Here is a 14435-nt window from a genome sequence, read left to right as displayed (position 1 = left end):
TTTTAGATGATTTTTCTAGTGAGTGATTGAGATGCTGTTGAACAGAAGTTTTGATAATCTACTTGCCAGAGAGATTAGGATCCCCTGCTCTTTAATATGATTCTTTAATAATGTATGAATCTTTAATACGTATTTTTCTGGCTGGAAACATGATAATTCTCATGTCTTAGTTCATCCAGGTTACCATAACCAAAGGAAAAAAAATCATGAACTGGTTATTCTATAAAAGACACAGATTGAACTACAACCTCGTGAAGCCCGGGGAGGGATTTTTTTCCTCTCCACCCCATTTTTCTGAGCGAAAATGGCGGCAGCGGCAGCAGCCACGCGGTGAGAGCCACCCTCTAAGACCCCTCCACCAGGAGGTAGGACTTTCTTTAGTGACGTAGCCTGTAGGTGATCCTGGGAGGGGAGGTGTTCCCGGCGCGCCTTCCGCCCAGAGATGAACCAAGAGCCGCGGCACGAGAAGCAGAGCCTCCCGCCTACTGACTGTGATCCTGAGGTCTCCTAACCCATTTTGGCACCAGAGCAGATTCTTGCAGCCATCCATTTTGACTGTGAACTGAGCTAAAGTATTAGAAACCCAAAACCGCGCGGCCGCTATTGCGGCCGCGCGGGCTCAAAGTCTTCACTTTTACCAAGGAAGAGAAATTATTAGATGATGCTTATTCAGCAGGCCTGATTGTTGGGGAAAATTTCCAATCAACAATAGTGAGTTCTGTATGGAAATATGAAATGTACTCAATATATAGAGAGAATAATGGGAATATCATCAACTACTTAGATGGGGGTGGGGTGGGAGGGGGGTGTATTGGGGTTCTTGGTGGTGGAACGGGTGCACTGGTGAAGGGATGGTAGTTTAATCAGTATTTGACTGTGACTTAAACCTGAAAGCTTTGTATTTTTTTTTGTTTTCACGGTGGTTCAATAAAATATTTCTTTAAAAAAAAAAATAAATAAAAGACACAGATTATATGCCTCACAGTTCTGAAGACTGGAAAGTTGAAGATCATGGTGCTGGCAGATAAAGTGTTTGGGATCTGTTGAGAGTCTGCTTCCTTACTAACAACCATGTAACCAATACAGCTTTACATACTAGAAAAGGAAAGTCAATTCTCTGGGGAATACTTTTATGAGGGTACTTAATGGTTACTCTGCTCTCAAAATCTAATAAATTCCCCAAATTCTGCTTCCTATTACTATCACCTTGGGAGTTTGGACTTCAGTAAATGAGTTTGCAAAGATTCAGATCATCATTTTGTTTTTATTTTGTGTTAGGGGCCACATCCAGTGATGCTTGAGGCTCCCTGATCAAGGTTCACTCCTGGCAGTGCTCAGGGGGCTGTACGTGGTGCTGGGGGTTGAACCCAGTACAAGACCTTACCAGATGTACTATCTCTTGAGTCCTACACCATCATTTTAAACTTAAATTACAGTAAGCTCCAAAGATGACAGCGTTAGAATTCTCCTTTGTCTGCAACAAACTGTTTTCAATGCTCATAATTGATGGTGATAGCACCAATACTTTTTCTAACTCTGTTGCATATGAGAAAGAAAAAAAGTCAAATGAGTAATCATGTGCTATTCTAATTTCACCCTTTGAGAAGCAGTACTATTAGTCTAGGCAGGAAGAAATAAATATAATACAGAAAACTTTAGATAAAAATTCATTAATCCTAAATCCTACTTTTAAAATTGAATATATTGATGAGCTCACAAGAGCCATTGCTTCTAGTATGCCCAGCTCTGCCCAATGCAAAGTTCTAAAAAAATAACTTAGTATCAGTAAACAACCCTAGGACTCACACTATGGTCTGAGAATATAATTTCCCACTGTAAGAAATCGGGACTTTGGTGATAAATGATTGTTTCCACATGTCATTCAGAAAATGAACAGGATGAACTTAGAATATCCTGTCACATCAGATAGCAAGGAAACCATCAATAATGACAAGAGGCATGTCAAAGAAATCCAAAAAAGCAACTGAGAGTCTTTATTAGTCACAAAAGAGATTACTTGGACTATAATAACAATTAAAAATTTAACAGATGAAAACCTATTTTTAAGTCCCTAAATTAAAAATATTTATAAAACTAACCAGTCACCCTGCTCTTCAAAATCTCGTACCCTAAATTATTTGCCATCATATTGTTGTGTTGGGCTCTGATTCTAGAAAACCAACAAAGAATTATTAAAATTTCTTTGCTAGTGACCAAAATGACATCTGCATAAGAGAAGCAAAATATTGATAAAAACCAAAGGTATCGGAAAGTTATAACAGGAAAGTATTTTACCATCATGGAAACGTAAATGCCATCATCATTCAGGTCTAACAAATTTTATTAGTTTACATGTATGAGCCAGAAACTCCCTCTTAAGATTTAAATCTCTAATTTACTTTTAATAACAACTCCTAAGGAAGAACGAAGAGCAGGGATCCTAATCTCTCTGGCAAGTAGATTATCAAAGCTTCTGCTCAACAGCATCTCAATCACCCGGCTTCTGCAGATGGAAAGATCAGCATGGCATCTCAGTAACTCTCCACAGTGATCAAATCTTCCTAAGTTTTAAGCAAAGTTGAGTGCATAATTTTCTATACAACTTTAGATTAAAAGAATAGATAAGGTTTGATTAAATAAAATGTTTAAATATCCTCAATGTAGATCGAGGAGAAGGAGCATCCACAGCCTCTGGAAGGTCCCTTGTGACTCTGTGCCAAATGCTCTTTGCCACCATGTGACAATCTGACAACTCTAATCTACTCATCGATTATATTTATTATCAACATGTCAGAAAGATGTGAAAGTGAGGTGGAAACAAAGATGTCTGCCTATTCATTTCCTTTCAGGTGTCTGGTTAAATAGAAAACTTGTGCGTGTTAACAGTTGGTTCCAAAGAAAAGCCTCCATGAAGATGGATACTGGTAGCATTGGAAATGGTTTCAGGGCAGAAGGCTCACCAGAAGACTCATGAAACTCAACAACATATTAAACATTTTCAATTTTTCTACTAAACATTCACGTGCTCCTACCTCAATGACAGTCTTCCTAGCAAGTATTACCTCTGAAAAGACCGGAAGAAGTAACTGTGTTTTCTTTCTTAATTAAACATACATACAAACATATACATACAAGGCACACACACTAAAAGTAGAAAATCGTGGTTCATCCAAAAGAAAAAGCTAAAGTAATAAGAATTATTACTGAAGAAACAAGTAGACATACTAGACAAAGAATTTTACGTAATATATTACATATGACCAAAGATATAAAAGAAATCAAGAAAACCAGGAAAATAATACACCAACAAAATGAAAACAAAAAATAAAATAAAAACAAAAAATGCAAACATTATAAAATGGAAACTAAAAATAGAAAATTGGAGCTGTAAATACAAGATAGAAAAATTTACTAGAAGGATTTAATAGCCAACTCCAACAGAGAGAAGCTCAAAGACAAATCATCTAAAATTATTGGATCTGAGAGAGCAGGAGGTTTAGGAGGGGAAAGAAGGAAAAGGAGAAAGAGAAGAAAGACAGTGAATAGAGCTTACAGACTAAGTGACACAAGTAAGTAGACCAACCAATGTATTATAGAAGGAAGCCCCAGAAGTTAAGAAAGGATAATTATTACTTGAGTTCAAATAATTCCAAATGCTTCCAAATTAGAGGAAAATTTGATTTACAAAATCAAGTTTAAATTATGATAGGAACAAAGAGATCTTCAATAAGATATATTATAATCAAAATTATTAAAGTACAAGAAGAAAGTCGTATAAGCATAAAGAAGAGAGCAATGCATATGAAACAACAAGCCCTCAATGAGATTATCTTGAATTTCTCAGCAAAAACCTGGCACTCCATAAGAGAGTGCAACAATAAGAGTGAAGGGGTAGGGAGTGGGTTAGCAACTAAGAATCTTAGTTTTGGCAAAACTGGCTTATTAAAATCAGGTTTATTTTAATTAAATCAATTAATTTAAAAATTAATTAAAATTAAGACATTTCCAGATAAATTAAAGCTAAAGTATTTATTACTAGACACACTCTACAATAAACAACAACAGAAAATACTGAACTGAAACGAAAGACACTCAATATCTCGAAGCCACACAAAAGAAATTATGTCTCTGTTAAATACATGAACAAGTATAAAAACACAATAAGACTGAAATTTTGTTTTCTTAGCTCCATGTTTACTTTTCTATGGAGGCTTAAAAGAAAAATAGGTACATTTTATCCATAGATGTAATTTGTGTCATCTGTAACAAATTGGGGAGTGGAGATATAAAGGGATAGAATATTCACATGTAATTGATGCCAAATTGATATAAATTAAAATATATTATTATAGCTTTGGGATATTATATGTAATTCCCATTTGGTTTCAACAAAAACAAACTCAGACCTAAGGGCCAGAGGAAACAGTAAAAAATTAGAGAAGAATAAAATATAGAATTTAAAAAAATTTAAAAATCAGTGAGAGGGGTCAGAGCGATATTACAGCAGGTTTGCCTTGCATGCAACTAACTCGGGTTCAATCCCCAATATTCTATATGGTCCCCCCCAGCACCACCAGAGTAATTCCTGAGTGCAGAGACAGGAGTAAACCCTGAGCATCGCCAGTATGACCCTCCACCAAAAAAAAAAAAATCAATGAGCAAACAATGAGCAAACAACTGTTCTTTGAAAAGATGAACAAAATTGTTAAATATTTGTTTACCTACACTAGCCAAAAAAATAACATCAAATAACCAAAATTTGAAGAAAAGGCAAGCAGGAACAGAATTACTAAATTTACAGAAATTAAAAAATTATAAAAGTTATGTGAACTATTCTACTCAACAAACTTGATACATAGAATGAGTAGAAAAATTTCTACAAACATACAACTTACCCAAGACAAATTATTTAAAAAATATAAACTCTGAATAGAACTGTCCCATGGCAATAATTATAAAATTTTTTGAATGTGAAAGAAAATTCCAGAAACAGATCTCTTCACTGGTAAAACCTAGCAAGTGTTTAAAGAACACCAACTTCTCTTAAACACTTTCCAAGTACTTTCCAAGAGGTGAGAACGCCCTAACTCATATGGCTGACTCCAAAACCTGACAGAGAAACTATAAGAAAATAATATTAGAGCTCCATATGATGAAAACAAATATTAAATAAATGAATATAAAAATATAAAAATAGAGCTCAATATATATCAATATAAATATTTATAATATATCAAATATATATAATTAGAGCATAAACACTAATGCAAAAATCCTCAATGAATTCAACAGCATATTAGAAAGATTATATTTGAATGAACATTCATTAAGAATGAAGCAGGGTTCATTTCTTAAACACGAGGATAATTTAACACATAGGAATAATGTAATGCATCTCATTAACAAAATTAATTTTTTTAAGACCACAAGGTCATCTCAATTGATGCAGGAAAAAGCATGTGACAAAATTCAACACCTGTTCATGATTTAAAATAAACAGCAAACAACACTTACAGCAGAAAAAGAAGGAAATTACTGCAATGTTATAAAGGCCAATTAAAACAAACTCTCCGCTAACACCATAACCAACAGTGAAAGACAGAATGCTTTTTTTTTTTTTTTTTTTTTGCTTTTTGGGTCACACCCGGCAATGCACAGGGCTTACTCCTGGCTTTGCACTCAGGAACCACCCCTGGCAGTGCTCAGGGGACCATATCGGATGCTGGGAATCGAACCCGGGTCGACCGCGTGCAAGGCAGATGCCCTACCCGCTGTGCTATCACTCCAGCCCCCAGAATGCTTTTTCTCTAACATTGCCGACCAGACAAGGACGCCTGCTTTCTCCATTTGTACTTCCCCACAGTAGCAGAGGTTCTTGTAGAGCAGTTCATCAACGAAAAGAAATGAAAGACATCCAAATTGGAAAGGAAGAAGCAAAATTATCTCTCTTCATAAAGGATATAATCCTATACATAAAAAATTCTAAACTTTGCACATATAAAAAAAACAGGGGAAAAAACAGTTAAAACAAATACAGGAAAGTTGTAGGATGCAAAATCAGCATGCAAAAATCAGTTGCTATACATAACAATGGGAGATATGAAGTGGAAAGTAGTAAACTCCACTTACAATAGCATCTGAAATAATAAACATAATTAGAAGTAAAATTTACCAAGCAGATGAAAACTGTTCACACTAAAATGTAAACATCCTTGGGGCTGGAGTAGGGCGGGTAGGGCGTTTGCCTTGCACGCGGCCGACCCGGGTTCGAATCCCAGCATCCCATATGATCCCCTGAGCACCGCCAGGGGTAATTCCTGAGTGCAGAGCCAGGTGTGACCCAAAAAGCAAAAAAAAAAAAAAAAATGTAAACATCCAAGGGACCAGAGAGAGTACAGCAGGTAGGGCACTTCCCTTGCATTCGACTGACCTGGGTTCAATCTCTAGCACCCTGAGACTACCAGGAATAATCCCTAAGTGTAGAGCCTTGTGAACTGCCAGGTATGGCCCCAAAACCAAAATAACAATAACAGTTATTATTATGGTTGGAGCAATAGCACAGCAGTAGAGCATTCGCCTTTCACGCAGCCGACCCGTGTTCAATTCCTCCACCCCTCTCAGAGAGCCCGGCAAGCTACTAAGAGTATCTTGCCCGCACGGCAGAGCCTGGCAAGCAATACTTGTGGCGTATTCGATATGCTAAAAACAGTAATAACAAGTCTCACAATGAAAGACGTTACAGGTGCCCGCTCGAACAAATCGATGAGCAACAAGATGACAGTGACAGTGATTATGAACACACAACTGGGTTAGGATATAGCACAGTGATTATAGCACATATCTAGCACATGCCCAGCCCAGGTTCAGTTCTTGGCACCAGATGACACCCCCCACACCAGCATTGCTGCATGCAGCCCTAAAGTTTCTGATCATACTTGGGTGTGCCCTGGAGGTCACCAGAACCACCAAGTTGGCCTACGTATCCCCAGCATCACATCCTTGGGTCCTTGCATTGAACCGCAAGCTCAGCTGGGCAAGACTTGTCAGTGGGGCCCCCAGACCTTCTGAGCATCTTTTGAGAGTCCCAACCAAAATGCAGAGAGGAATGGAAAAAAAAACAGTGAGTGAAAAAAATATTATATGTCCATAGAGGATTTAATATGATTAGGGAAACCTGATATTGCTAAAATGTCAATAATACCCAAATGGCCTATCAATCCAATATAATCCCTTATCAAAATCTTACTGTTGGGAGAAGAGAGACAAGGTGACCAAAATGGGAACAATCTGAGCACTCCCATGACACAAAAACAGAAAAGGCATCAGATCTGAATCAAACACAAAATCTGCGTGGGGGGCTGGAGTGATAGCACAGCGGGTAGGGCGTTTGCCTTGCACGCGGCCGACCCGGGTTCGATTCCCAGCATCCCATATGGTCCCCTGAGCACCGCCAGGGGTAATTCCTGAGTGCAGAGCCAGGAGTGACCCTTGTGCATCGCCAGGTGTGACCCAAAAAGCAAAAAAAAAAAAAAAAAATCTGCGTGGGCTCCACTGAGAACAGTCACTGGGGAAGCAGACCACGAAAGAGGAGTCACCGTGTGCGGCACTGGCTGTGGCTGCCATCAAACCCAGGAGAGGCCTGAGCACAGAGTGGGGTGAAGGTGGGGGGGTCAGAGACAGTAGAGATAGTGAAGGCTGGGAACTTTGACCCCCCCCAAAAAAATGACAGATGATACAAACAGCAGCACCCCACTCTTAAAATTCCACCTTTACAAAACCTGAGTGAAAGGCAAGATTTCAAGAAGTACAAACTACCCACCTTTCACAGCAGGGCCCGCCTGCCCACAGGGAAACCCTAAGAGCAAATCCCACCACCCCATGCCGTGTGGGCACGGCAGCTGCGGGCTGAGTGACACCTGCGTTGACCAGGCCAGCAACACCAGCCCGCCCTGATGCACCTCTGACTGTAAGCAGTGGGATAAAAGCCTAAAGCTGAACTTCCCAAATTTATCTGGCACACTGACCTCTTTCCAAATTCTAAAATTCCTTAGTTCCTCTTCCAAATTCTAAAATCCCTAGAAACCTACCTTCTCCAATCCAACAAAGAATTCCCTCCCCCACCCTGCATCCAAGGTTGCTACCACTCCCGTGGATTCTTCGAGCATCCCCTAGGCGGTGCATCACCCACTTTGAGAAATGCTTGTCTGGAGTCAAAAATGAAAACTTTCTGCATAAACTTTGAAACCTGTAGACTAAGCCACTTTTGCCTGCAGTGCTCAGGTCTGAACAACTGCATATCTGAAGTTACATTATAGTATATTCCCAGGAACTACGGAGCACAAACTGCCAGGTGCCAGAAAATGCAAATTCCCTAACTAATCAATACCACAGGGCTTTGTGTTTCCAATGCTATTGGTGCTCCTGACCAGGAGCCCCCAATTACTGCAAGGTTGGTGGCCATTAAAACCATGTGTAACTGTCACTCAGCAGCAACTGTGAACTGTGGGACATAGCATTGGTCTGTCTGATTAAAGATAGAGCTTCGGTAGCAAACTTGGGCCACCACTACCCAAGAGCCTTACTGCAGCAGCATATGTGCATGTGTGACCACCCCATCCCCCAAATAGTCAAAGCAATTTTGAGGTGGAGGGAAAGGGGGGTGGGAGGAGGTAGACATTGTATTTGCCAAGTTTAAATTATGTTAAAAAGCTGTATTATACAAAACAGTATGATACTGGAATAAAAGTAGACAATGGAATAGAACTGAGAGGCCAACAAGTATAACCTTAGATGGATGGACAGTTAATTTATGGAAAGTAAACTAGTCACAGTAAAGGAAGGAAGAAGAAGCGCTTTTTTTTTTTTTTGCTTTTTGGGTCACACCCAGAAATGCTCAGGAGTTACTCCTTGCTCTGTACTCAGGAATACTCTTGGAAGTGCTTGGGGGACCATATGGGATGACCGGGATCAAATCTGGGTTGGTCGTGTGCAAGGCAAATGCACTACCCGTTGTACTATCGATCCTGCCCAGAAACGTCTTTTCAACAAATGGTGCTGGAAAATGGAAAGACCGCATGCAAAATAAAAGAGATGAAAATAAAATTAGATCCATATGTCACAACATACATGAAAATCAATTCAAGATGGTTTAAAGATATTGAAGTTAAACTCAAATTCACACACACAGAAAAATTAATGAAAACAAAAAATCATCCATAATACTGACTTCAGATGTGTCTTTAATGATTCAAGTTCATTGGTAAAGAAAACAAATATAAATGTGACTATATTTAAAAAATTCAGAACTATGAAAGAAACAATGGCTAAAATAAAAGTTTCCACTCTACTAAATGGGAAAAAATATATGCACACCACGCACACAAGGCTAATATCCAAGATAGATAAAGTGCTCACAGAACCCAACAACATAAAAACAGTCTCATCAGAAAACAAAGAGCTGAACAGATACTTGTTCAAAAAGACACAGAGTTAGCCAACAGACATATATGAGAAAGGGTTCATCATCACTGCTTATCATGAAAATGCAAAACAAACCGACATTGAGCCATTGTCTCACACTAGTGAGAATGGCCTATTTATATTTGTACATCAATAACAGAAACTTGCACACTATTGTAACCCCAACACCTAAACTATAATATAAATGTTTTTCTAGTGTTTAAAATTCCCAAAACAACCAGTTTGGGTGGGGATACAGTGAAAAAGGAACCCTCATTCTTTGTTTGTGGGATGTTGTCTGGTTCAACCTCTATTGAAAACAGTGTAAAGACTCTGAAAAATAACTACTATTATGACCCAATGATTTCACTCCTTGGCATCTGTCCCAAAGAATACAATAACATTACTCTGAAAAGATACATGTGTGCATGTGTTCCTATGTCTATTTTAGCACTATTCACAATACTGAGGACCTGGAAACAACCAACAAGAGATGAGTAGATAAAAACTGCTTATATATATGCATATACATATATAAATAAACTATTTGGGTATAAGAAAAGATGAAATCTTGCCCTTTGTTTCAACTTGGATGGAACTAGAGGGCTGTCATGCTAAGCGAAAGAAGTCAGAAGGAGGACAAGTGCTGGATGATCATACTTACTTATACGTAAGGCAAGAAACAAAAAGAGAATGTACAAATGGCCTATAAAAAGCATCTTTGGGGGTAGAGTGAAAGCACAGCGGGGAGGGCGTTTGCCTTGCACTCGGCTGACCTGGGGTTCGATTCCCAGCATCCCATATGGTCCCCCGAGCTCTGCCAGGAGTAATTCCTGAGCACAGAGCCAGGAGTAACCCCTGAGCATCGCTGGGTGTGACCCAAAAAGAAAAAAAAAGCATCTTTTGAATTCTGACAACAGAACTGAGGTCACCAAGTGAGAAGGGCTAAAGAGGAGGGAATGGCTAGACCCAAGGGTAGGGGTGGAGAGTTTTTGGCACTTCAGAGATGGTGAAGATGCAGTAAATTTGCACGCCCAAAGCATAAACATGAACAGAGTTATTAACCATATTAGAATAATAAAAATAAATTTTGTCTTAAATCATACTGTTTTCTACAAAGGTAGGAAAATCGATCCTGAAATTCCTATGAAATATGAATATAGCCTGAAAAAATATAACAATCTTGAGAAAGAACAAACTTAGAAGTCTCATACATCCTAATTTCAAATTTTCTGGAAAGCCACAGTAGTATGGTATGGTATAAAAACAGATAAATAGACTGATGAATCAGTTATCCCAGATCCGTTCAATGAAAAAATGGTTAAATAGCCACATACACAACAGTAAAGTTAACTATTCATTCAATACACAAAAAGTAGCTCAAAATGGATGAAGCCTAAACATAGGAGCTAAAACTATGAAACTCTTAGAGGGAAAACCTTGTAACACTATAACCGGAAACAACTTCTTAGGTATGACACCAAAATAAGGTAACAAAAGAACAAGTAAAATATCACTTCACCAGGCCAGAGAGACAGTAGAGCAAGTAGGGCACTTGCCTTGCACACACTGACCTAGGCTCAATCCCTGCACACCATATTGTCCCCAAGCTCCACCAAGAGTGACAGCTGAGCACAGATCCAGTAAGCTTTGAGCACTGCCTGGTGTCATCAGAACGCAAACAAACAAGTTTTTTTTTAAGATATCAATTTACATACACTAAGCCATTTTTTTGTAAAGAAGGAAAAAGTGGAAAAGAAAATAGAAATAACAAATGTTGGCAAGGTCATGGAAAACCAGAAACCCTATGCATTGCTGGTGGAAAGAACTAAAGTACAGATACTATGCAAAAACAGAATGGTGGCTCCCCCCCCCCAAAAAAAAACAACATAAAAAAGAGAATTAACAGAGAGATCAGAAATTTAACTTCTAGACATAAATGTTAAAGAACTGAAAGCAAGGACTTGAATAGATATGTGTACACTAATGTTCACAGGAATTATGACTCTGTGTGTGCTCACTGCTTACTCCTGGCTCTGTGCTCAGGGAGCACTCCTGGCGAGGCTTGGGGGCTCATATATCATGCTAGGGATCAAACCCTAGTTGGCTGCATGCCTACCTGCTGTTGTGTCTCTCTAGCAACTGGAAGTATCATTTTATAAACACCATCATCTCCCTGTCTTGTCTCTACCTTAGTTTCTCACAAACCTGCCCAGCACACATGTGCACGTGCACACATACACACACACACACACACACACACACACACACACGCATGCACACCACAGACCATCATGTGTATATAAACATCAATGATCAATTTTATTTGATCCTCAAATGATCTGAAGTACTAGTAATTGAGCCTTATTACTTTTTTTCTTGCAGAACACCACAAAAAATCTCTGGTAACTAGACTGTGTTCTACAGAAAAATGCAAAGAAGGAGAACATGGCACAGTTCAATTCTATTTTCACCAGAACCTTATCTTTAAAGAGTAAACATATGTGTGAGAGCAACCTTTACACTCTCAGCAACATCCACAAACAAATCCACCAACGCTGAGTTTGAGAAGGACGCAGCAATGTTCAGGGCTGAGGAGCCTGTCAGAGTCAATAGCAGCAGTTACTGTTTTTAGATCTGTTTCAGGAAGCAAAGACACACTCTATGCATGTGAAACGAGACACGATTTTTTTAAAAAAGCAAAAGAAAACTGATTTCACTTACTCATCCATGACCTCCCCGGAAGTCTGCCTCCAGAGCTCCTTAAACAAAGGAAGGACACATGTTCTACCAGTAAGTTTAACTCTCAAAATGAAAAGTGATGGAGAATAACCAAAAATGGGGGGAAAGGGGAAGAGGGGTGGAAGAAACACCACTGCACTTAGAGAAAGGCAGGAAACACAACAGATATGATTCCACCCATACCCATTTGTCTGGGTCACAGAAGAGAGGAAAGAATTGAAGATGAAAGTGTGAGGGGAAATTGCAAGCTAATGCAGATTATGAAGTTCTTGGTCTATCAGTGAATTAGGTTAAAAAATGTTCAGGCTGAAAATTCCAGGTCCAATGCAACTGGGAATGGGTGACCTTTCCTCCTCTCCCTGGTTCTGGCAATTTGGCAGTCATGTCCACAAGCCTGCTCTGGCTGGTGCCAGATAATCTCATCAAAGGCCATGATCCAGAGACTCATTATAAATCTCTCGGAAGAGAAATGACTTGCCATAGCCATGCCGCCAGACCCCACGCCGGGCTGTTTCATTTGGGGAACCCCAGAGGAGGCACTGGTGAGGCCCCTCTCCTCACCCCACAACGGAGCCAGCCCTGGCAGCCGAAAACCTCCAGAACTCAACTGCCACCATCCTCATAGTCACTCTCCACATGCTCAGCCAAGCCTCACCCATGAGTGAATCTCACCTGTTCCTGACCCACGTGGCTGGCCCCGAATCATCTCATACCTTACACTACTAAAATTCCAAGCATAGAGCACCACATTTAGTGGCGTTTAAAGTAGAAGGCAACCAATCTTAGAGGGAAATATATTTTTACAGATACACACACACACACACACACACACACACACACACACACACACACACACACACATGGCTCAACCTTTAACAACATGTTAGTGATCTCTTATAGAAGGGCTTAATGGCCCCTGGGTGAAATACAATGATCTTCACACTCTTTCCTCTAAGGAAACTTTTTTGGACCATGTTCAGCAGTTTATTCATAACAAACAATACAAAATGAATTATTTTGGTTCTGCTTTGGGTTGGGATTCAGGATGGAAACATCTAAAATATGGTGGTGGGAATGGTGTTCAAATATTGAATGTAATAAAATTTTGTGAACTGCTTTATAAATACAAAAGATTTTTTTTTTGCTTTTTGGATCATACCCGGCAATGCACAGGGGTTACTCCTGGCTCTGCACTCAGGAATTACTCCTGGCAGTGCTCAGGGGACCATATGGGATGCTAGGATTCAAACCCGGGTCGGCTGCACGTAAGGCAAATGCCCTACCCGCTGTGCTATCGCTCTAGCCCCCAAAAATTAAAGCAAAATTTTAAAAAAAACATCCAGGTTTGGGGACCAGAGAGATAGTATAGCAGGTAAGACGCTTGCCTAGCATGTGGCTAACCCAGGTTTGTTCCCCAGTACCTCTTCTGGTTTCTGAGCACTGCTGGGAATGATCCTTGACTACAGAGCTAGAACGAGTCCTAAGCACCACCAGGTGTGGCCCAAAAACCAATCCAAACTAACAAATTTCTTAGCCCACCATTTGATGTTTAGGTATATCTACTGGTGACAAATATCCAACAAATCTTAGATTTCTTTGATTCTCTGCTGAGACTGTATTTCCACTGCTGAAAAATAAAACAATAGAGTGACAGAGCTTAAACTTTTAAACTTTTAAATTCTTGTTTGAATCCTCACCAGGCCTATTGCAGAGAGCAGTGATCAAGGTATTTAAACTTTTGTGAAACTATTATCTTTATCTGCATAATGAAAACAGTATAATTTTCCTCTTCTCCTTGGATAGTCCACAAACACAAAAATACAATGAAAAAAAAATGAATGAAACAGCCAAACTGCATTTTCTATGAAACAAGAAGTCTGACACAATCTACAGACTTTTAAATTCCTTTAAGTCCTGCCAAAGACAGCTGAGATTGGGCAGAAAGTCCCTAGGCAGGAAGAAGAAAAGTAGAGAGACTGAAAGGATTGAGTGTTGGAAGAGCTCAAATATCATAAGCTAAAGCATCATTGAAGATGCAAATATCTTTAAGGACACGTCCACTGTCTACGATTGCAACAATGGCTTCACAAAGGGACTTAGGCAAAGCGTGTCCTAAGCCCAAGACCAAACACTCCACAGACCTATACACACAGACCCAAAGAGATTAAAAATGATTCCCTCCAAAATATCATAGCTAAGGTGGAGGGAAGCTCTGGGTTGTGAAGTCTGGACAA

General features: G+C 39.4%; 1 protein-coding gene across 1 annotated transcript in view; it reads right to left on the bottom strand.

Annotated features, from left to right (window-relative positions):
- The window catches only part of LDLRAD4 (low density lipoprotein receptor class A domain containing 4), a 387875-nt gene that overhangs the window by 337636 nt on the left and 35804 nt on the right, over positions 1 to 14435 (bottom strand). The window lies entirely within an intron of this gene.

This window comes from Sorex araneus, chromosome 2 (assembly GCF_027595985.1).
Source record: "Sorex araneus isolate mSorAra2 chromosome 2, mSorAra2.pri, whole genome shotgun sequence".
NCBI classification, from domain to species: Eukaryota; Metazoa; Chordata; class Mammalia; order Eulipotyphla; family Soricidae; genus Sorex; species Sorex araneus.
The sequence above is the reverse complement of the archived record's forward strand: the minus strand, read 5'-3'. Positions and strand labels throughout refer to the sequence as shown.